The sequence below is a fragment of the Culicoides brevitarsis genome, chromosome 1, assembly GCF_036172545.1.
Source record: "Culicoides brevitarsis isolate CSIRO-B50_1 chromosome 1, AGI_CSIRO_Cbre_v1, whole genome shotgun sequence".
In the NCBI taxonomy this organism is placed as follows: Eukaryota; Metazoa; Arthropoda; class Insecta; order Diptera; family Ceratopogonidae; genus Culicoides; species Culicoides brevitarsis.
Genome location: NC_087085.1, coordinates 2,810,098 through 2,832,541, shown reverse-complemented (window position 1 = coordinate 2,832,541; position 22,444 = coordinate 2,810,098). Strand labels below are relative to the sequence as shown.

Below are 22,444 nucleotides of genomic sequence, written 5' to 3'. Positions count from 1 at the left end.
TCGTTCGCAGTTGTGTGTCATTTGGTCATTATAATGTTCCAAGTTGTTGTTTACATAATGAAATGTGTAATCTCAAAGGCGTGTTGTTAAGCAGCATGATGGAGACGCCCGGCACACGAAAAAAACTTTTCCATCACAAACCATCATAAAACTTTTAATTTATTATGTATGTTAAGTAAATTCACTTAATTGCTTCGCACACACACACAAAAGTACTCGAGTTTTGCTGCAACCGCGTCACACACACCGCAAATAGTTATGGAGCGAGGTATTTATACCAAACAAATAATATAACGACAAATCCTTTGGAGATTTCGAGTGTGCGAGGCGGCATAAGTAGAAGAAGCAAACGAACTATTGTTATGTCATGTTTGCTTTCTTCCTTCCAATTGTCTCTCTTCGAAGGCGAAGAAGAGACGAAGAAAAAAGTTTTTTGTTGTTAATTCTATAACAACAACGAAAGACTATCTATTATTACCATTGTCTTTATCATGCGCCTCTCTATAATATGATACGAGCAAGTTGTTATAAAATTATGCGCCATATAAACATTTGAAGATGGTGATAGCAAAGTAGTAGTTGCTGAAAAAAAAATCCATAAGGATTTGTGGATTAAAGAGCTTGAACGCATTTTTTTTTTGAGTTTTATGGATTTTTCATTTATTTTTTTTTTAAATATTTATTTATTAAATTATTTTCATTTATTAGTTTTATTAAAATTAATTATTATTTCATTTTCAGCTTAAACTGGAGTTAAAACAAAAAAAAAATAGATAAATAAAATAAAATAAAAATTTCAGGTATAATAATTTTTTTTTATATTTTTTTAAAAAAAAAATTTCAAAAATTTGCATTTTTAATTTTTTTTTTTTATTTTTTAATTTTATTTTTTTTTTCATTTTTAATTTTTTTTTAAAATTTTTAATTTTTTTTTAATTTATTTTTTTTTATTAAACTTTAATTAATTATTTTTTTTTTATTTTCAGCTTTAAAAAAACACGCATTGTCAATTAATTAAACCAAGCATAAAATATTTAACAATTTAAAAAAATTTTTAATTAAACAAAAAAATTTTATTTTTTATTTGCATTTAATTTGCATTTTTTGCATTTTGCTTTTTTTTTAATTTTTCAAATAATATCTTTTCCAAAATCAAATTTATTAATTTTAAAAATTCACTTAATTGCTTCGCACAAAAAAAAGTACTCGAGTTTTGCTTTTTTTTTATGGAGCGAGGTATTTATACCAAACAAAAAATGATTTTTTCTTAAAAAAAAAACGAACTATTTTATTTAACAAATTTTTTAAATTTTGAAAAAATATTTAATTATTGAATGCAAATTAAATTCAAAAAAAAAAAACATTTTGGTGAAATTTTCATGAACGCATTTTTATGGATTTTTAAATTATTTTCAATGAATTAAAATTAATTAGTACATTTTCAGCTTAAACTGGAGTTAAAACTCATGTTATTAATTAATTTTTAAAATTTTTAATTTTTATTTTTTTATTAATTTTTCATTAAATTTAAACTTTTTAATTTTTTTTTAAATTTTAAAATCAAACAACTTTTTTTTAACTGAATTTTTAAATGAAAATACCTTTTTATGTTTTTTGAAATAGTTCTTGATTATTAATTTTAATTAATTAGTTAAAAAAAAAATTTTTTTTTCCATTTTTGGAATGAAGCATACCTCATGTTATTAACAAAAATTTAAAAAAAAATCTAATTTTTCGAATTTTTACAAATGTTAATTCAATTTTTGGAATTTCCCATGATTCAATAATTTTTTTCTGAATTAACTTTGAATTTTTCAATACTCATATAAAATAATGTTATAAATTTTCTTATAAACTTTATGAACTCTTGTAAATAAATGAAAAATTAATTTTTTAAAACAAAAATTTAATTAAATTAAAAATTAAAATTAAAATTAAATTAAAAAATTTAAAATTAAATAAAAAATTAAAAAAAATTAAAAAAAAATAAAATTAATTTAAATTTCATTTTGTTTTTTTTAAATTAAATTGATTTTTTTTTTCTTTAATTTTTTTAATTATTTTTATTTTAAATTTTTTTTTCATGAATTTCCACAATTTTTCTCGAATTATTTTTAATCACGTGACTTTATTGACGGAAACCATACGCGATATATCTCTCATTTTTATCAAAACAAATTTGAAATGCGGCAAAAAAATACACGGCAATCGCAGAGCAGAGCATTTCGTGAAAAATTGCATTAGCGAGCGGCAATGATAGATGATAATAAAGAAAAAGCAACGAAGAAGTTTTTTTGCGCTAACGTGCTACCGAGAGTAACATCATGGGAGATATCGTTATGTTTTCCTCCTCATCCTGCTCCTGCTGCTTTTACGCTATGAATCGTCGTCGTCGTCATCGAACAACGAGCGAGAAACGGATGTTGTTGAATCCATGAAAAAAAAAAACTTTTGAATCTTAGCCAATGTTTTATGTCAACTAAACTATTAAAATAAAACAAATAACTTTTTTTCACTCCTCTCATTTTTTTTTGCAAACAAACACGAACTTTGTTGATGTTTAGACACATGCTTCGTCGTCGCTGTCTTGATTGCATGTCCAGTTCGAGCCAGCTGATGAAGAAGTGCGAGACAACCGACGTGTTTATAAAATAAAAATTAAATTCAAACGGGTGTGAAATAAAAATTTTATCAGATGAGTTCACAATGAGACATTTTTTGCTCTCGCACTCACTTAACGAGTCGCACACGTTTTCCTGCGAAACATTTTTGGGACGGAGGCAACCGCAATGTTGCAACTGTATTTTCGGAAAGTACCAACCAAACAAACCATAATTAATGGATTTTCATAACAACAACGCCGACCGGAGCACGACGATGGCACGACGTTGAATGTTAATTCCACACATGATTGCACTTCATTTATTATTTTATTTATCCGCCTGTGCGATTGCCGAGCAGTTGTGTCACACTACTTATGGCGAGTGACTCGTTACATTGAGAGCTTTGTCGTTAACTTAATTATGTGCAGACATTAATTAATGCAAATCTTTTGTTGTGTTCACACAACTGCCTCTCTCGCTCGTCGTTGCCGCTACAATGTAAAATTAATGAAGTGTTTGAGTCGAGTCACTTTTGTTGACTTTTGTTAGCGGGAAAAGCTCTTTTCATGCGAAATTTGAGAGAAAATTGAGTTAATTGCTCGAGTTTTATTCAAAATTGGCAGGAAATAATTTTTGACAATTAAAAAAAAGGAAATTTTTTGAATTTTTTTGTTCTAAATTTAAGTAATTAAGCTTTTTTGTTTCATTTTCAGAAATAAAAAAATTCATTGTACCTAATGTAAATTTTTAATTAAAACAAATTTACTATTTAGAAATTTTTAATAAAATAAAAATAAATAAAAAATATTTTATTTAAATAAAAAATTTTATTATTTTTAAATTAATAATTATAAAATTAATTATTTTAGTGAATTTTTTTATAATTTTTTATTTAATTTTAATATTTTTTTTAAATTTAATTATTTACTTAATTATCTAATTAAAGTATTGAAATTTTTTAAATAATTTAAATTAGTTTAATAATTTATTTTTTTTAAATTAAATTTTATTTATTTATTTTTTTTTTCTAAAAAAAATTTTAACGTAAAAAATAAATTTCTTTGTAAAAATTATACATTACAATGCATTTTTTATTTCCTAATGAAAATAATAAACTTAATTTAATATTTTTAATAATTTTGAATTAAATAATGTTTTTAAATAATTTTTATTAATTAATAAAATTAGCAATAAAATTCTAATTTTTTAGTTTCTTTAATTTTTTAAATTTTAATTTTTTTTTTTAAATAAAATCATATTTTAAAAATATTTTCTTAATTTATGATTTTTTTATTTTTATTTAAATCAATAAATTCAATAAATAATAATATAATAAATAAATAATTAATTAAATTTAATTGAAAAATAAAATTTTATAAAAATTAAAAAAAAATAAAAAATTTATCGTGAGTTTTGAACTTAATTTAAATTATTTATTGATTTTTTTTAATTTTTAAATTTTTATTTAAATTTTCTATTAAAAAAATTAAGTTTTATTTAATAAAAATAAAAATTTGAAAAATAAAATTAAATTTAAAAAAAAAAAAAAAAAAAAAAATTAAAAGAAAAAATTTAAAAAATTTTTCGTGAGTTTTAAACTAAATTTAAATTATTTATTTTTAAATAAAATGTTAAAAGTAAAAATACTCGCAATAAATTTAATATTTTTTAAAGTTGAACTTTAAACAATTTCATTCAAGAAAAAATAAACATTAAAGTTAAGAATCTCTTCTTCTTCGTTTTTTTTTTTTCAAAAAGCAGCAAAAAATTCTCATTATAATAAATTTCATCCGTGTTGCTGTGCTGCTGCAAAAACACAGTGAGAGAGAGAGGCAAGAAGCGACAATGCAAGGTACAGGTCAAGCATTAAATTATCTAAACATTCACTTCCACTCTGTTTATTTATTTTAAATTAACTACTATCATTATATTGCATTACAAATGAAAATTCACTGTCTGCCGGTTACTTCGAAGTTGCTCTCAGTTCTTTAAAAAGTTATAAATAAATTTACAAGGAAAAACTCGAAGAAATATATAAACGACAAGTTTTGTAATTAACAAAGTTTGGTCCATTATTTTAATATAATTCTTATTATTTTAGATTACTTTGTGCCGTTTTTTTTCGAATTCTTTTGTTGTTTTGCATTTAAATAAAATACGACGAATTAAAATTAGTTCCTTCATGGATTTAATTTCATTTTAAATAGTTTTATTCGTCATGAAATTAAAATTGCGCGACATATGTTGCTCAATTTATTCCGGCAAGATTCCGGCCCCTAAAAAAATTTATTCTGCTGACGTCAAAGTCGCGCACGGATGACACAATTACCTGCGACGATGACAATGATGCAATCACGCAGCCAGACATGCATTTCCTTCCCTTGTATATTTTTTTTTATTTTCAATTTTTGATTTATTCTGATCATTATTTACCATAAAAACTGTCTGTCGCGACATCTTAATACACTTTTCATCTATTCGACTTTTATTTACACAACAGAAGGCAGACACCGGGAGTGAGAGAGAGAATACAAAAAAAAAGATAAATATCGTTACAATTCTTCTTGCTATTCAAATTCATATCAGCGTCTTAGTTATTCATTCATACATTATGAGGGCAGTGACGGATTTAAATATTTTTTAAATTTTATTTGAAAAAAATTAAAATTTTTTTTTGTAATCTTTTAAATTTTTAATATTAAAAAAAAATAAATTATTTTTTTTATTTTATTTTTAATATTCAAAAAATTAAAAAAAAATATTTTAATTAATTTTTATTTTTTTATTAATATAAATTTTTAATAATAATTAAATATTTAAATTAATTTTTTTATTAATTTTGTTTTCATTTTTTTTATTAATTTTTTTAAAATTATTTTTGATTTAAATTAATTTTTTTTTTTTTTAATTTTTTACAAAAATTAACCATAAAACTAACAATTTTTAATTAAAATTTTAAAAATTAATTAAATTTTATTTGTCTATATTAAAATTTAATATTTGTTTCAAAATTAAAATATTTTATCAAAGCAATTTATAAATAAAGATTTTTAAAGATTTAATTGCTAAAAAAGTTCCTGTGTATTTTAAGGTAAGTAAAAAAAAAATAATTTTTTTTTTAATATTAAAATTTTGATTTTTAATATTTTTTTTAATTTTATTTTTTTTTTAAAATAAATAATAAAAATTTAAAAATCATCAAAAAATTAAAAATCCCGTCACTGCACACGACGACATTCGACGACAAATCTCACAGATATATTTGCAAAGCAAAGCAAAATATTTTTATGGTGCGGTTTTCAAAGGTAACGTGCATGATTAAGTAAAAAATGACATCATTTTATAAAAATGTTACAAAAAAGGTACAAATGATGTGTTCTGATTGTCGTTACCTCGCAATGAATTCTTACGCGATTGAATCATTTTTTTTCTTCATTTTTCTTCATTTCAAAAATTATTTCAAGCCTCTTCTTACGTTTGGTCCAGTGTGAGGTCTTTTTGCAACCACACCTTTTGTTTCTGACGTGAAGAGATAATCTTGATGAAAAAAAAATTTTTTTTTCTTGATAAGATCTTTAAATTGGGCTTAATTGAAACGTTTACTCTTCCATTCTACATTCCACGCCTTTTCTAGTTGAGTCGTGTCAAGGCGAGTTTTTATCTAAAAAAGCTGCGAGAGACAGAAGTTTTGTTCAAACAATGCGAGCAATGTTGGCATTGATTCAGCTATTTAATGGTACAATGAACTACAAAGAGCGAAAAAATACACTGAGGTAACGTGCGTTTCTTATCACATTTTGCCTATTTATTATTTGGATTTGCTTTCAAAGTCACTCACAGCTGAATATATTTTTGTGAAAAAATGTGTTTCGTTGCTCATTTCTCGAACAAAAAATTATTTTGAAATAATTTTTACAATTATTTTTATTTTTTTCGACTTTTTAATTTTTATAGTAATAATTTTTAATAATTTCATGTTAATTTATTTAGTTTTATTTAAAAAAATATTTTTAAATTTATTTATTTTAATTTTTATAAATAAATAATTTTGAGCAATATTTTAATTAATTAATTAAAATTATTTTTTAAATAAAATTTGAAAAAAATAAAAAAAAATATTTCAATTATTAAAAAAAAAATTAAATATAAATTTTTTAAATTGTAATATTTTTTAATTTTTTTTTCGAATTTTAATAAAAAAAAATAATTTTAATTAATTAATTTAAAAAAAAAAATCAAATGAAATTTATATTTATTTCATAAAAAATCTTACAAGTTATCGTTTTAGTAAGTTTGTCGTTTTCACGATGAATTTTGATGCTTACCTGAAAATAGAAAAAAATAAATAATTAAAATTAGAAAAGTATTTTTTAATAATTTTTAAAATATTTTATAAAAAAAAAATAATTATATTTTTTTTAAATTTAAATTCAATTTTTCTTGAATAAAAATATTGAAAATAAATATTGGAAAAAATTATTTAAAAATGTTTTTAACATTTTTTTTTTAAATTATTTTGAATATTTAATTTTTATTTATTTTTTTTAATTAATATTTTTCTAAAATATATTTTTTTTTAAATTTAATTTATTTTTTAAAATATTTTTTTTTTAAATTTTTTTTTTTATAATTTTATTTTTATAAGTTTGATTTTTTAATTAATATATTTTTTAAATGTTGTTTTTAATTTAATTTTTTTATTAATAATTAAAATCCTCATATTTTTCAAAAAATAATTTTTGTAACTAAAAATTTTCCAAAAATTTATTAAAATAATTATTTTTCAATTTTTGCGAGACACAAATTCTTCACAATTCATAAAAAATAGCGTTACACTCAAAGCAAATATATTACACACAGAAAAATGTTAAAACAATAAAAGAAATCAAAGGTAATAAATAATTTAGAGCCTTTTATTGTTTACTGTACATGAATATTTTTTCGTAGTTATATTTCTACGCATAATGATTCCAAATACATTAACAACGATTTTGCACCTAAAGTACCTTTTTTTTATTGCTACAAGTTGTTATTATTCGAAACGGACATAAAATTACACATCGTCATTACATTTTCATGCAAATCAACGAAAAAAGCAAAAAAAAAGTGGGTGCCTGGCTCTATTTCGCTTTAGTTCTGCGGTCGTCATGAATATCATATATGCCATTTATTTATACATTAAAACGTGAACAACAAGCTGAGACGGTGTCAAGTTGTACAAACTAGTTTCGCAGTCAGAACACGACATTGTTATATTTTATTCCATTTTATTGTTCCTCGACTTTTTTTTTATTTTTTTGGGAATCAAGGGTTTGAGAGAAAAAAATAATAATTTCGGGCCCTCCGCTGTGGGATGTCTTCCGGTCGATCATTAGAAAAGCCCATCGTTGTTCCCTTAACAACATTTTAGTAGCAGCAGCAACACAAACCAATTTCCGGATTTTTTTTTTTCGTTAGAACGTGTGTTCGTTTGTCCCTCAAGAGACCATTCAGTTTTGGCATATAATAAAATAAATAATTTTCCTTCGTTCGGCATCGGCTTCGACTTTGGTTTGGGCCATGAACAATTTTTTAGATATTGATTTTTTTTCTTGCTTGTTGTTATTTTTTTTAGTGTTATTGCATGGAGGAAAATATTGATTTAAACGACAGAAAAGGCGTAAAAAATGATAAAAATTGAAAGAAATTCCCCGGAGCGTCTCGGAAGACACAAAAATGTTGTGTTTCGCGCGAAACAATGTTCAAGTCAATCCGAAAGTGTGTGTTACCAATATTTTGTTAGGAATTTCCTGTTTGTTACTAGGTCGTCATCGTCGTCGTCGTCACAAAAGCAGCAAACACATACAAATAAACGATAATTCCTTCATAAATATTAGTCTCGATATACGGAGCTTTTATGCACATTCGATTGCATTTGCTTGTCTCGCTCGTTCGCTTGGCATCAGAGACGGAATTCAATACAGAGATAATTCAGGGGTTTATTTGAAATTTTATAAAATTGTTATTTTAACAAATTGTTATTTTAACAGATTTTACAAGTTTTTTCAATTTTTAAAATAAATTCTAATAAATCCGTAATTTAATTTTTTTTATTAAATATTTTTTTTAATTAATTTTTTCAAATTTTATTAAATTTTGTTTTATTTATTTTTAATTAATAAATTAAAAATTAAATAAATTTAATAGATTAAATAAATAAATAATTTTGTAATTTTAATAAATAATTTTAAGTTTTTTAGTTGAATTTCAAATTTATCTTTTATTTTATTTTAATTCGGATTTTAAATATTTAAATTATTTTGAAAAATATTTTTTAAAAATTTATTAATTAATTAATTTTTTTTTAAATATTATTTTTAATTTTAATTTTTCAACCATACAAATTATATTAATTGTCAAAACAAACTTTTTATATTATTTTTGAAAATTATGCAGTTTTCTATACTTCATGTAGGTTTATTTTTTTAAAAATATATTTTGTTAAAATAATTTAAAAAATTAACGTAAATTTAATTTTAATAAATTAATAAATCAAATTAAAAATTTTAAAAAATTAAATATAAATTTTTATTATTTTTTGGATTTTTTTTAAAAATAATTTTAAAAAAATTGACGTAAATAAAATGTTAAAAAATAAATAAAAAAAAAATAAAAATAAATAAAAAAAATAAATAATAAAATTAAAAATGTAATTAATTATCAAATTAAATTAAAATTAAATAGGTAATTAATAAACTAATTAATAAACTAATTAAAAAATAAAACAATATTTTCATTTTTTTTTAATTTTATTTTTTTATTATTTTAAATAATTTTATTTATTTTAATTTTTTAAATCCTTTTAGTTTTTAAAATGTTTTAAGTTAAAAAAATTATTGATAAAATTATAAGAAATTATAAAAATAAAAAATTTGCTCTAAAAATAAGTAAATTGCCCAAAAACATACATGAAACATACATCCCTTTTTGCCATTTAGGTGAACGTGAACACAGGCAAAAACGTATAAAATAATAATAATAAATAAATAAATTTAACAAAATAACTAGAATTGCAGCAGGAGTTTGTATTTTTGGCATATTGCATGAAAAATGAATAGATTAGTTTGTCGTTTCGTTCCTTACCCTTATTTTCATTTTTCGAAATAGGAACCTTTCTGTGAGTGAGTGAGTGAATGTGTGTGATTGCCTGTGCATTATTATTTCGATGCAAAATAATAAAATAAAATAAAATTTAAAACTGGGTTGAATTGAAACTTTAATTTAAATACAATTGGGGATGGTCGTGACTGTATCTGATGTTTTATTTTCTTTTTTTTTTTTCATTGCGACTCACACAATGTGCAATAATATAATAAAATGTTAATTGAACTGTGAAGAAGAAATGGGTAACACTTGTCGTCTACTGAACTCATCCTAAAAAAAGGCCAAAAAAAAAAAAAAGAGAAAAATTTAAATATAAATAGAACATGCAATGATGCATAACAACACCGACGACGACGACGCCGACGAGCCTTATTGCAACTTTTTTCGGTCGGTTTTTCATTCACAGCAATAACGACATCAAAACATTGCATTTTCAATCCAATTAAACCTTTAATTATTATCATTATACTTTAAATATAAATGAATTTTGAGAATTATTGTGTGTGTGTCTGACATTTTCTCTCTCACATGAGGTCTGTGTTTAATTTTTTTTATTGTTGAAAATATATTAATTAAAGTTAAAACATGTGAAAAATAAATAGATTTAATTGTTTTTGCGCAAAAACTTCTGTCTAACTAAACGAAAATTCCCACAGGATATGGGGGAGAAAAAGACTTAATTTTAGGTCATTTCTTTGCTGTTTTTGAAAAGATTTTAATTGCTGCCTGTTTAAAATAAATAAGAATTTAAATGGAAATTAAAAGTATTCGTTATTGTTAAAAAATTAGGCGCATTTTTAAATTTTTCTTTAATTTTAGATTTTTTTTTGTTTTTCACATTTTTGTAAAAAAATTCTTTAAAAAAAAATTTTTATGAAAAATTTATCAATTAAATTTCAATTAAAAAAAAATTATTTTAATTTTAAAATATTTTATAAAATTAATTCTATTTTTTTTAATCCTTAATTTAATTTATTTAATTATTAATTTTAAGTTTAAATAAATTTTAAAAAATTAAATAAATAATTAATTAAATTAAAATAATATTAACTAATTTTATTTTTATTAAATTTTAATTTAAAAAAAAAATTAATTTGAATTTGACTTTTTTTTTAACAATTTTTGAAAACGAGTTCTCTTTTATCTAAAATCTAATTTATTATTATTATTTATCCTTTATCCTTAATTTTTATTTTTAATTTATTTTTTTTTATTATTTATTAATTAAATTATTTATTTTATTTATTAAATTATTTATTTTTTTATTATTTCAAATTAAAATAAATTTTAATTAAATTTAAATTAAATAAATTTAGGTATTTCTATTTTTTTTTTGATTTTTTGAGTTTTCCAATTATTTTTATTTTTTACTTTTTTAAATTAATTTTTTTTCAATTTTTTTTTGTTGACTTAATTTTTCTGAGTTTTCTATTTTTTATTTTAAATACTTAGGTATAATTTACTAAAAATAAAAAAAAAAAATAATAAAAAAATATTTTTTATTTTATTTATTTATATTTTTTTTCTTTAATTTAAAATTTTTAAAATTTTAATTAATATTTTTTAGAAGATTTAAATTATTTTAGTTTTTTATCATATTCTGAAAATTTTCTAAATTTTTTTTAATGAATTTTTAAAAATTTTCTTAAACTTATAAATTGATTTTTATTATCTTTATTTTTTTTGTCAAATTTAATTTAATTTTTTTCGAATTTTCTTGAATTATACTGAAAATTTTCAAAAAATTTCTATGAAAATTTTTTAAAAATATCCAAAAGACGACACTTTATCGCATTTTCTCTCGAAGACAAACAAAAATGAATTAAAAAATGACCAAAATTTTCGTTTAAACGAGTCTCTGTTTGAGTCTCTCTTGTTGGTATCATGTTGTGTAAACTAATTATAGAACCCGACATAAATTTGCATAATAAATGTGACTCGTGCATTTAAACTCAAAAATTTAAAGTTTTTGGTCTTCTTGTGAAAATGTGTTTTTCCCCTCTCTCCCGGCGACACATTCACATTCATGAATATTCATTCACGATAAAAGTGAGATGTGCCAAAGAAGAAAAGTAAATGAACAAACACGAAAGAGAAATGGCACAAAAAGGAAATCTAACCTAAAATCCAATTAGCTGGTTTTATGTTCGTTGTTCATTATTACGGGTCGATTAAACAGACACACGCATTCCCTTTGACATTTTTTTTTGCTGTGTGTGTACCTGACAATAACAAGTGTTTTTTCGCACAAAAAAAAAGACAAAAATAGGAACTCAATTACACACGCGGACTCTAATTAGATGTGAACGACACACAGTCCACAGGTGATAGTTTAATTATTCAAAAGAATGACACTTGCGCGCGCGATTTTACTGTTTTATATAAAAAAATTTTTTTTTTTTTGCTTTTTTTGTGCAGTCGCTTTGTGTGATGCCAATGATCCGCGCGTTGTTGGTCGCCGTTTGAATATTCGCCGCCAGACAAAATCTGTCATACACTTTTATGTGTGCTGGCAGGTACTAATGTCTATTTGAATACCATGAATTTTTTTTTTGTGCGATGCTCGGGGAACGACGAGGGGAGTGCATTTAGGTGAACCATAAAAGTTTTTGTCACCATCATTTCCGATGCTAATGCTGTGTATGTTTTTTGGTCGAACTAAACTAAACTATGTCGCTCTCTATATTATTTTGGGCCGAAAGTAGAACACATGCACACGCACAAAAATTGGATAAAAACAGCAGTTATGAAACTCCCATGGAGACACTTCCATTTATTTATAAATGCATGCAACGAAAAAAGACCAAAAAAAGTTTGTCATCATCCTTTTAAATGTACGAATGTTTAGTCGAGAGTTTTATTTTTTTTTTTAAATGAACAGACAAACCAAAATAGGCCAAACGAAGCTTTTGTGTCTCTTTGCCGTGATTGTCTACAACATGATGGTAGTTGACAACAAAAAAAACTTTTAAAAGTTTTCGGTTGAAAAATGACAAACCGCATTTCGATTTTTTAACCACGTGACATAAATAACCCCAGTGCACATTTTGAAATGTTTTCCTTTTAAATTTTTATTCAATTGAAATTTTAGATGTTCAGGAATGCAAAAATATGCATTAGGATATGTTTTAAAAATTTTAAAAAATTTTATTTAATTTTAAAAATTTTTTATTTTTGACCCAATGCACAATGTGAATTTTTCGTACATTTAAAAATTTTAACCCAAATTTTTTTTTTTTGAATTTGATTTTAATTTACATTTTTAATAAATTTTATTAAAATAAAAAATTTGAAAATTTTCCCAATGCACAATTTAAATTTTTATCCTTGTTCAAATTTTAACCCCAATGCACATTTTGGAATGTTTTTCTATTTAATTTTTATTCAATTGAGATTTTGCATGTTCAGAAGTTCAAAAATATGCATTAGGATAAATCTTAATAATTTAAAAAAAATTAAAATAATTTTAAAAAATTTTAATTTTGACCCAATGCACAATGTGAATCTGTTTTACATTTAAAAAATCTTAAATTCTAACCTAAAAATTAATTTGTGTTTTGTTTAATTGTTTTTGTTAAATTATTTCAAATTTTTTTATAAAATTTAATTAAAATAAGAAATTTGAAAAATTTCCCAATGCACAATTTAAAATTTTTATTTTAAAATAAATTTTTAATTTTTGCCCAATGCAAATTTTATTTTTTTTTTAATTTTTTTTAAGTAAAATTTTTTTGAAAATATCATTAAAATAAAAATTTAAAAAATTTTCCCAATGCACAGTTTAAAATTTTTATTCTAAACTAAAATATTTAAATCTTTGCCCAATGCAAATTTTAATTTTTTTTTCTAAAAAAATTCTTTAAATTTTTTTGTTAAACGGACTTTTTAAAATTTTTATCTCAATGCACAATTAAATATTTGCCCTTATTCACATTTTAAATTTTAACCCCAATGCACATTTCAAAAATTTCACAGACAGTTTTTTTACATTTTCCATCAAAACGTGCATCAAAAAAGTTCCTACTCGACAGCGAATTAGGTAAATGTCATTTTAATTGGTGTCAGCGTTGTCATATCGAGATAGAAACGAGAGAGAGAGAGAAAAAAAATTTAATAAATTCACAAAACGAAAAAACGAGCGAATTATCCCGGTTTGTTATCCGTTTCAATCACTATTACGTTCTGCCATCCGTATGCAGATTTGATTTGAGGTTGAAAATGCTAATTAGTCCGTTCTGTGATATGAGGGATTTTTTCCCCATATTTTTTCGCATACCGGCCAATATATGCAATAAATCTGCAGTCAATTTTTTTTTTGTTTTTGGTGTCATAATTGAATTAAAATGAGACAGAAAGAGCGACAGGTAAGTGCATTGAAAGATTTTTTTGGTCGTTATCGCGCCGCTGTCCTCTGACTTTGATATATTGAATTTTAATGTTGATAAATGGCATCTCTCCATCATTTCATTTTGTTAATTGATTTTTAAGTATTTAAGATTTTTTTTTACTTCACGATTTTTTTTTCTTTTTTTTTCTCTCTGGAGTTCGATTTCGTTTCAAGTTTTACGCAAATACGAAAAATTCCGTCCAAAAAGCAAACGCAATCAAGATAATTGATAATAATTGGTACTCTCTTTCTCTCTCAAGACTTGTTCTAACAAACTGTACTTGAATGCTAATTAATGTATTGTCTGCATCGTCTTGCTTTACTTTTTTTTTCGTTCGCTCTCGTGCTTGTGTGCGATTTTGTGTGAGTTTTCCGTTAGTTCCGAGAAAAAAAAAGTTAATAATATTGATGACTTTTTTCTTGCTTTCTTGAATTTGCGAGGGAATCTGTTTTCAAGTGTGTGTAAAGAAATTTTTTTGTTGGTGAAATAGAGAAGAAATGTTGCTAAGAGTTACGTAAATTGGAACATTTTTAACATTCTTCAAGCACGCTCGTGAACGATTGATTGACTTTCTTTCGTGTAGACTTCTTCAAATTATTTCGTTTCTTTCGTCAAGTAACAACTTGGAATTTTCTTTAAAATTTATTTTTGGGTTGAAAAATTTTTGAGGTTTTTTGAGACATTTATCTCTGAATTTTAAAGATTCTATTTATGAAGATTTTTGAATAATTTTAACATGTAGAATATTTTTGACAAATAAAAAAAATTCAATTAAAAAAAAACTTTTCTAAAATTCATGATCGAAAAGTTAAAAAAATTAATTTTAACGAAAAATATATTTAAATTTATGCCCAATGAACATTTCAATTTTTTAATACTAAAAATTTTGAGATTCTCAATGTAGACTTATTTCCCAATGAACAATTTAAAACTATAAGTTTGGTTAGAATTAAATTGAAAAATTGACGAGATAAAATGAGATGAAAATTTTTTAAATGTGCATTGGGCTAAAAGTTTAAAAAAAATTAAAATAAATATTAAACACGTTTCAATTGAAAATTTCAAAATGAAATTAAAAATTCTACGTTCAAAATGTAAACTGGGTCAAAATTTTTCAATATTAAGAATTTTAAAATGTTTATTGGGACAAAATTTGTAAATGTGCATTGGGTAAAAAAAATACAAATTAATGAAAACGAACATTTAAAATATGCAATGGGATGATATTCAAAAAAATATTCAGTAGAAAGCTCAAAATGTCAACTGGGTTAAAATTTCACATTTTTAAAGCTTTTAGAATGTTCACTGGGTCAAAATTTTTTAATTCTCATTGGGTTAAAATCTTAAAAATAAATTAAAACAAATAATAAAAATGTGAAATTGGATGAAATTCGAAAATATTTGTTCAAAATGTAAACTGGGTCAAAATTTTACGATCAAGGGAATTTTAAAATGTTTATTGGGTCAAAACTTTTAAATTTGCATTGGGTGAAAAAGCTTAAAGTAAATAAAAACAAACTCTTAAAATATTCAATGAGCTGATACTTTGAAATATTTATTCAGCAAAAAGTTCAAATTGCAGACTGGGTTAAAATTTGACTTTATTAAAAACTTTTAATATGTTCATTGGGTCAAAATTTTTAATTTTTCATTGGGTTGAAATCTTAAAAATAAATTAAAGCAAACATTTAAAATATGCAATGGGATGATATTTTTAAAAAAAGCTCAAAATGTAAACTGGGTTAAAATTTGACTTTATTAAAAACTTTTAAAATGTTCATTGGGTCAAAATTTGTAAATATATTGTAAAAATTATCTTTGAATGTATTAAAACAAACAATCATAATTTGTATTAATTTCAAAAATTAAAATTTGTATTCAAAAACATTTTGAAATTTGCATTGGGTCAAGTCACGTGGTTCAAATTTTTAACGTATTTTTTATTTAAATCAGTTTTTTTACCACATTTCGAAGAAAAAATGCGGTATTATTTAGTCAAAAAATCTTTTTAATATAAATTAATGCTTCAAATCTAATATTAACGAGTAAATTTTTCAAAAACGTCATTCATTAACAAAATTTTCTTTGAGTGACGCAATTAATCCAAAATTCCCCCTTAATTTCTCTAATGACTTCATATCTTCTTCTCGTATCGCTAAGACTCATATCAAAGTTTTGATTGTCAAAGAAACAATCAACTTCCTATCATTTTGTATCACATAACAAAATCTTGATTACGCTCGGTAGTTGAGAAATAGTTAGAAAGACATTAAAATTATATTCAGGTGTGTTTATCGCATAATTGGCATCTTTCTTCATTTTGAGAACTAATCTCTTTCGTTCTCGCCTTTGAGCTATTACTTCTCATATCGTTATTAGTCGAAATAATACAGTTTTAAATAACTTTAAAAACACCTCGCGATAGATAATGACTTAATGCTCTTCGCTATTATTATTCCATCAAGAGGAATTTCTCGGAACTAAGAAAGTTTTCTGCCTGCCACGAACTGAAAGGACACGCACTACCTTTTCATTTTGCAATAAATCACGGGTTTTTTTCTTTGTGTCTTTTTACGAGGCAAAAAGTAGCAGAGGTTGCTTATAAATAAGGCAGTGATAACCATATTTTATAAATGAATAAATCAAGTTTACAATAATAATAAAGTGTAAGTGAAGTAGGCGTTTCTCCGCATTTATTTTCTAGCCTAGCATGTAATTTTCAGTGGTTTGCTCATAAGTACTCGACATTAAATCACGCCAGGGAAATTCAAACCGGTCATAAACTGCCTAAATATTTAATTTTGATTAACACCCTTTGTGTTCGCCACACACCTTTTGCCCCCGCAAAAAAAAATTGCCTCATCACTCCGGAAGGAAATTTCCTCCAATGTCTCTAATAAGGCAGTAAAAATCTCTTCTGTCAGATTATCACACACGAGAACATTATTTTCACAGCACGACAAGTGTTTGTTGCCATATAATTTGTCTGCCTCTAATCTCTTTAACAGAAAATGACACGAAAAAATTTTCTCCTTGTAAAAAAAAATATTTTTGACTCCCGCGATTTTTTTTTATGTATGTTCATAAATTGGGTAATTCAATCAAATCTTGTTCAAAAAGGGCTTTGAAAGTAAAAATCTATTCAAAAGTTTGAATTTCGTATCAAAAATTCATGCAAAGAAATATTTTTGTTCTTTAAAAAAAAAAAAAAAAAATTGAAAAAAAAAATGATTTTCATGCTTTTCATTTCATTTTAAATATTTATTCGGTTGTTACGGTGAAAAATATGAGGAAAACGCAAGAAAATAACAACAATGCGAGTGAACGACAACGAAACAGGAAAATTTATTTATTTAACATAATATTGTCGACGAGTTGTTTTGTCTGCGATGACTTTTAGTACAATTCGCATTTCTTGTTTTTTTTTGTTGTTGTTATTATTATTATTTTATTCAACAACAACAACAAAAAAATTTAAAATGTAGAGCAAAAGTAGAGACAGACACTCATAAAAAATGTGTAAGAGGATAAGAAGAGATCCGGAGTTATCTGAGTTATTCAAGTTCATCGCGAATTTATTCACGGAAAAATTTTCATTAAAAAAATTATTTTGACGAAAGATTTAAAATTTTTTTGTTTATTTTCAATATTTAAAAAATTAAAATAGTTTTTTTTAAAATTTTTTTTTAATAATTTTTTATAATATTTTTTTTTAAAAATTTATTTAAAATATTTTTTAAAAATGTTTTTTTTAAATATTTTTTTAATTAATAAATTTAAATAACTTAAAAAATATTTTTTTAGTAGAAGTTTTTTTTGAACCTTAAAAAATTTTCATTAAAAATTATTATAACAAAAAATTATGAGAGATTTATAGTCAAAAAATTAAAATATATTTTTTAACATTTTTTTTTTGTAAAAAAATCATTTTTAAATCAAAGGAATTTTTCTTTTACTCATTATTTTTTTTTCAAAAATAACAAAATTTTTAATTTAATAGAAATTTCATAAAAATTTCAATTTTTTTTGATCATTTTTAAAATTTTTTTCAGTTAACTTCAAGTTAAAATTGATAGTTAACTTGTATAATTTATTTTGAATTTAAGGATTTTTTTAATTTTTTTTAATATTTTTCAACAAAAAAAATAAATAAACAAAATTTTGGAATCAAAATAAAAAAAAAAACAAAATAGTAGAAATTTTTATAAATCACAAAAACTTTTCTTTAAAATAATAAAAAAACAAAAATTATTATCGATTTAGGAATTTTTCAGATTTTAAAATGTTATTTAACAAATAAATTTAATTTAATATTTTTAAATAAAAATAATTTTTCTTATATATTTTTCAATAAATTATATTAAGTAACCTATATAAAATTCCTGTGTAGAATAATGTTTTTTAATTTTTAAAATATTTTTTAATAAATAATATTATTCTAAAAGAAATTATTTAGATTATTTAAATTAATTTATTTTATTTTTTTTATTTATTTTATTTAAAAATATTGAGTTAAATTAATTTTTAAAATTATTTCATTTTATTATCATAATTATCATTTTTTTCATATAAAAAAATTCTTAAAAAAAAAAAAATAATTTTATATTTAATTTTTATAAAAATAAAAATTTAAAATATTGAAATTATTTTAAAAATGAAAAATTCCTCTCATTATTTTTGCCCATAAAAAATCTTATTATTTTTTAAATTTATTCAAAACAAAAAAAAATCTTCATTAAATATTAACTTACCGTTCAAACCTCGTTCGTTGAAGATATTTTTTCATCAATAAAATCTGCAAATAAAAAGAAAATAAAAAATCTCGTTAGTACTTTAGTTGATGATCTCTCTCCCGTTATCGCAATGGGAGCCATAGCAAGATTATAAAGGAAAGTTATTCTGTTTTGATTTTCATTCTGCCATTTAAAAAAGCATTTTATGACAAACATGCATGATTATTATTGTAGTTTATATTTTTTTCTCTCGCTCCGTCTCTCCGGAATCTGATCCTGCTTTTTATGCCACATTTGTATTCTTTTCTTGTCGTGCGCTTCCCATTTAAAGGAATATTATAACAACACATAACAAGCACGTCACCCAGGAACAAACAAAATGATAATATCAGAAACAATTTGTAAAACATTTTAGCAATTTGGCATATTGTTTCTTGTCGTCGTTGCTGTTGTGACAAGTAGGAGAAGTAGCTGGTTTTGTTATGCGATACGACTTTTGTCTTTATATGCCGGATCTAGACATTAGAATATTAAAACGACATTCCGCACGTAGGTAGACGAATGAAGCGCATGGCCATTTCCGCATACTTAACATATTTTACAATCATAAAAACGCCCTTAAGGTTGTTGTCGACGTCGTCGCTGGCGAATGACCCAAATCGTTCATTAAAAGCATTTTGGTCTCATTACATGTGACTCTTTTTTTTTCACGCGACGCCGACGACGACATCTCTCAATGGACCCATAAATATCATGCGGAAGGGAGTTTCAAGGAAAAAGCTTTCAAAAAGTCATTTTCACACTTTGTCAAGTTGCCAAGGCATTTTGCGGAGAAAAATCCTCGCACACACACACACATGTGTAAAATGCCAGCGAAATGGTGTAAAATGTGAAAAATTTGTGTGTTTGAGCAGCAACGATAATAAATGGTTAGCCATTAACCTTTTCCCTTATGACATGCAGTGAGCTGTGCCAATTCTTTTGTGTGTTAGCTGCTGCTTTTCCTCGTTTTTTTTTTTTGTGGATTATTGACCCTCCGAACGTGTGACCATTAATTTATATTTAATTAGTACACGGCACAAAATATGTCGCACGAAAATGAGTTTGTTTGATTACAATGGAGCTTTGTGTGATTTTCACCTCATTATTTTGTAAGGGTAGAAAAATTAACGAAAATTGTTTTTCGACCAACGGAAAATCCCTCGTGAGAATTTTTTTTTCTGTGTGTTAAAGAAATAGGTCAAAAGGTGAAAAATAATTATTTAGAGTAACTAAAAATATTATTTTTAAAAAAATTGATTTTTTTGAAATATTTTCAATTAAAAAAAAAAAATTAATTAAAAAATTTAAGAAATTATTTTTCTTTTAATTTTTTAAAAATTATTTTTTTATTTTTTTCAAAATCATTTTTTTTTTTAAATTATATTTTTATTTTTTTTTTTTTTTTAATTTTTTTTTTATTTTTTCAAAATTAATTTTTAAAGTTAATTTTTTTAAAATTTTTTTAAAATTTTATTTTTTTTTTAATTTTTTAAAATTTTTTTTTTAATTTTTTTAAATTATATTTTTTAATTTTAAAGTTTCATTTCTTTATTTTTTTTATATTCTTTCAACATTTTTTTTTATTTTATCATTTTTTTGTAAACGTTAATTTTTTTTCTTTTTTTTAAAAGCATTTTTTATTCTTTTAAAATGATTTTTTTTTATTTTTAAAAATTTTTTATTTTTTTTTCAAAATTTATTTTTTTAAAATTTTTTTTTTTTTTAATTTTTTCAAAATTAATTTTTTTTATTTTTTTTATATTTAATTTTATATATTTTTTTTTGATAGTTAATTTAAAAATTTTAATTATTTTTGTCACATTTTAATACAAATTTATTAAATGTCAATTCAAAAAATTACCGTTAAATTTTTGAAAATCTTTTATCCGCTTAATTAACCAAACAGATGGAAAAATTTCTATTATTGCTCATTAATTTTTATTTTTTTTTTATTTTTACAGCAATTCTGATAAATATTAATAATAAAATTCGTAAATATCAATTCAAAAATAATTTCCGTTAAAAAATTTGAAAATCGCTCTTTGCTAATTCAAATTTATAAAATGCAAAAAAAAATATCAAGAACAACTTTGGTACAAAAGAAAAACTAAAGTTGAAAATGTGAAAAAGACGAGATATTTTCCTTCTGCCGAATTTCGATTCATTCATTATTTAGCTGGAATCGATCGCTTCTACCCTACCCTAATGACAGTACTTTCCCAATTAAATCCACATGTGTTTATGTGCCAGATTCAGTTCTTTTGTTATGCTGATTTAATGTGTGTTATTGCAGCCAGAACACTTGTTTCTCTCGTATCTCTACCATATAATTAATACTAATTCGATTTGAATTTATATGAAAGAGACAAATTGAGTGTTGCATTACACACACAAACATGTCACACAGCGGAGCGAGAATAAATTTTCGTTATACACCGAGACTGAAAATAAAATCACATAGCTTTTCCCATTTATAATCCTTTAATTCTCTTTTATTATCCAAAATCACTTTTGAAAATTGGAAACCACATACCGAGAATACAAATGACTTTATTATTATTATGAATGTATTGAGGGACTTTGAAACGGAACGGAGGAGCAACATCAACTAAATTATTACAGCACGTACTCTTTTGATCTGCTCTTCTCTCTCTCTGACATCGCTTAAGCTCCTCGCATGCATATATCAAAAAAAAAAAAAAAAAAAAAGACAACAAAAACTGTTATTAACTGTAAGCTAGTCTCTTAAAACATATTGATGATGTAATAAGATTCACATTCCATTCTATTTGTTATTATTAGGTATATGGCTCTTCTAGTAGGCAACTTACCATATCAACATATAGATTACACTACAAGGCAATATTTTATACGCTCAACAAACAAAACGAGGAATATGAAGATATATCGATAGGCTTAGAATGTAAGACCGAGTAATAACAATCGCTTGTATGCCGATAATAATGAACTTTGGAACGCGTCTTGTTTCAACAATTAACCGCAGTGTTCTGTTTCTCATTTTGTGTGCGGTGTGGGAAAACATGTACCGCTCAGGGATGTAAAAAACCCTTTGAAAATTAATTTTAGTGAAATTTTTCATTCAAATTTTGATATACAGATGAAATTTAACAAATTTTCGAAAATAATTCGAAGATAAAATTTTCGAAAATAATTCGAAGATAAAATTTTCGAAAATGATTCAAAGTTTACAAATTTTCGAAAATAATTCGAAGATAAAATTTTCGAAAATGATTCGAAGTTTACAAATTTTCGAAAATAATTCGAAGATCAATTTTTTGTTAGTTATTCGAAATCATATCAAACTTCGAAAATAATTCGAAATTTATTTAAACTTAAATAAATTAGTTCAAATAATTTTGAGGCTTAAATATTTGTTCTTGAAAATAATTTAAATTTTTCGAAAATTTGATATCTAAGGATTCGAAAATGATATTAGTTTAAGTAAAGTTCAATTTTAAAATCTTTATTTGATTTTTTTTTAATTTTCGAAAATTTTTATTTTTTTTCAAAAACG

The 22,444-nt window shown here is 23.0% G+C and overlaps 1 long non-coding RNA gene across 2 annotated transcripts in view; it reads right to left on the bottom strand.

The window, feature by feature from the left end:
- Positions 1-22,444, bottom strand: part of LOC134827256 (uncharacterized) — a 52,115-nt gene that overhangs the window by 16,235 nt on the left and 13,436 nt on the right. For both annotated transcript variants that reach the window (XR_010161761.1, XR_010161760.1), the window contains exon 2: positions 18,886-18,929. This is a non-coding gene — a long non-coding RNA (uncharacterized LOC134827256). The remainder of the gene's footprint in view (positions 1-18,885; positions 18,930-22,444) is intronic.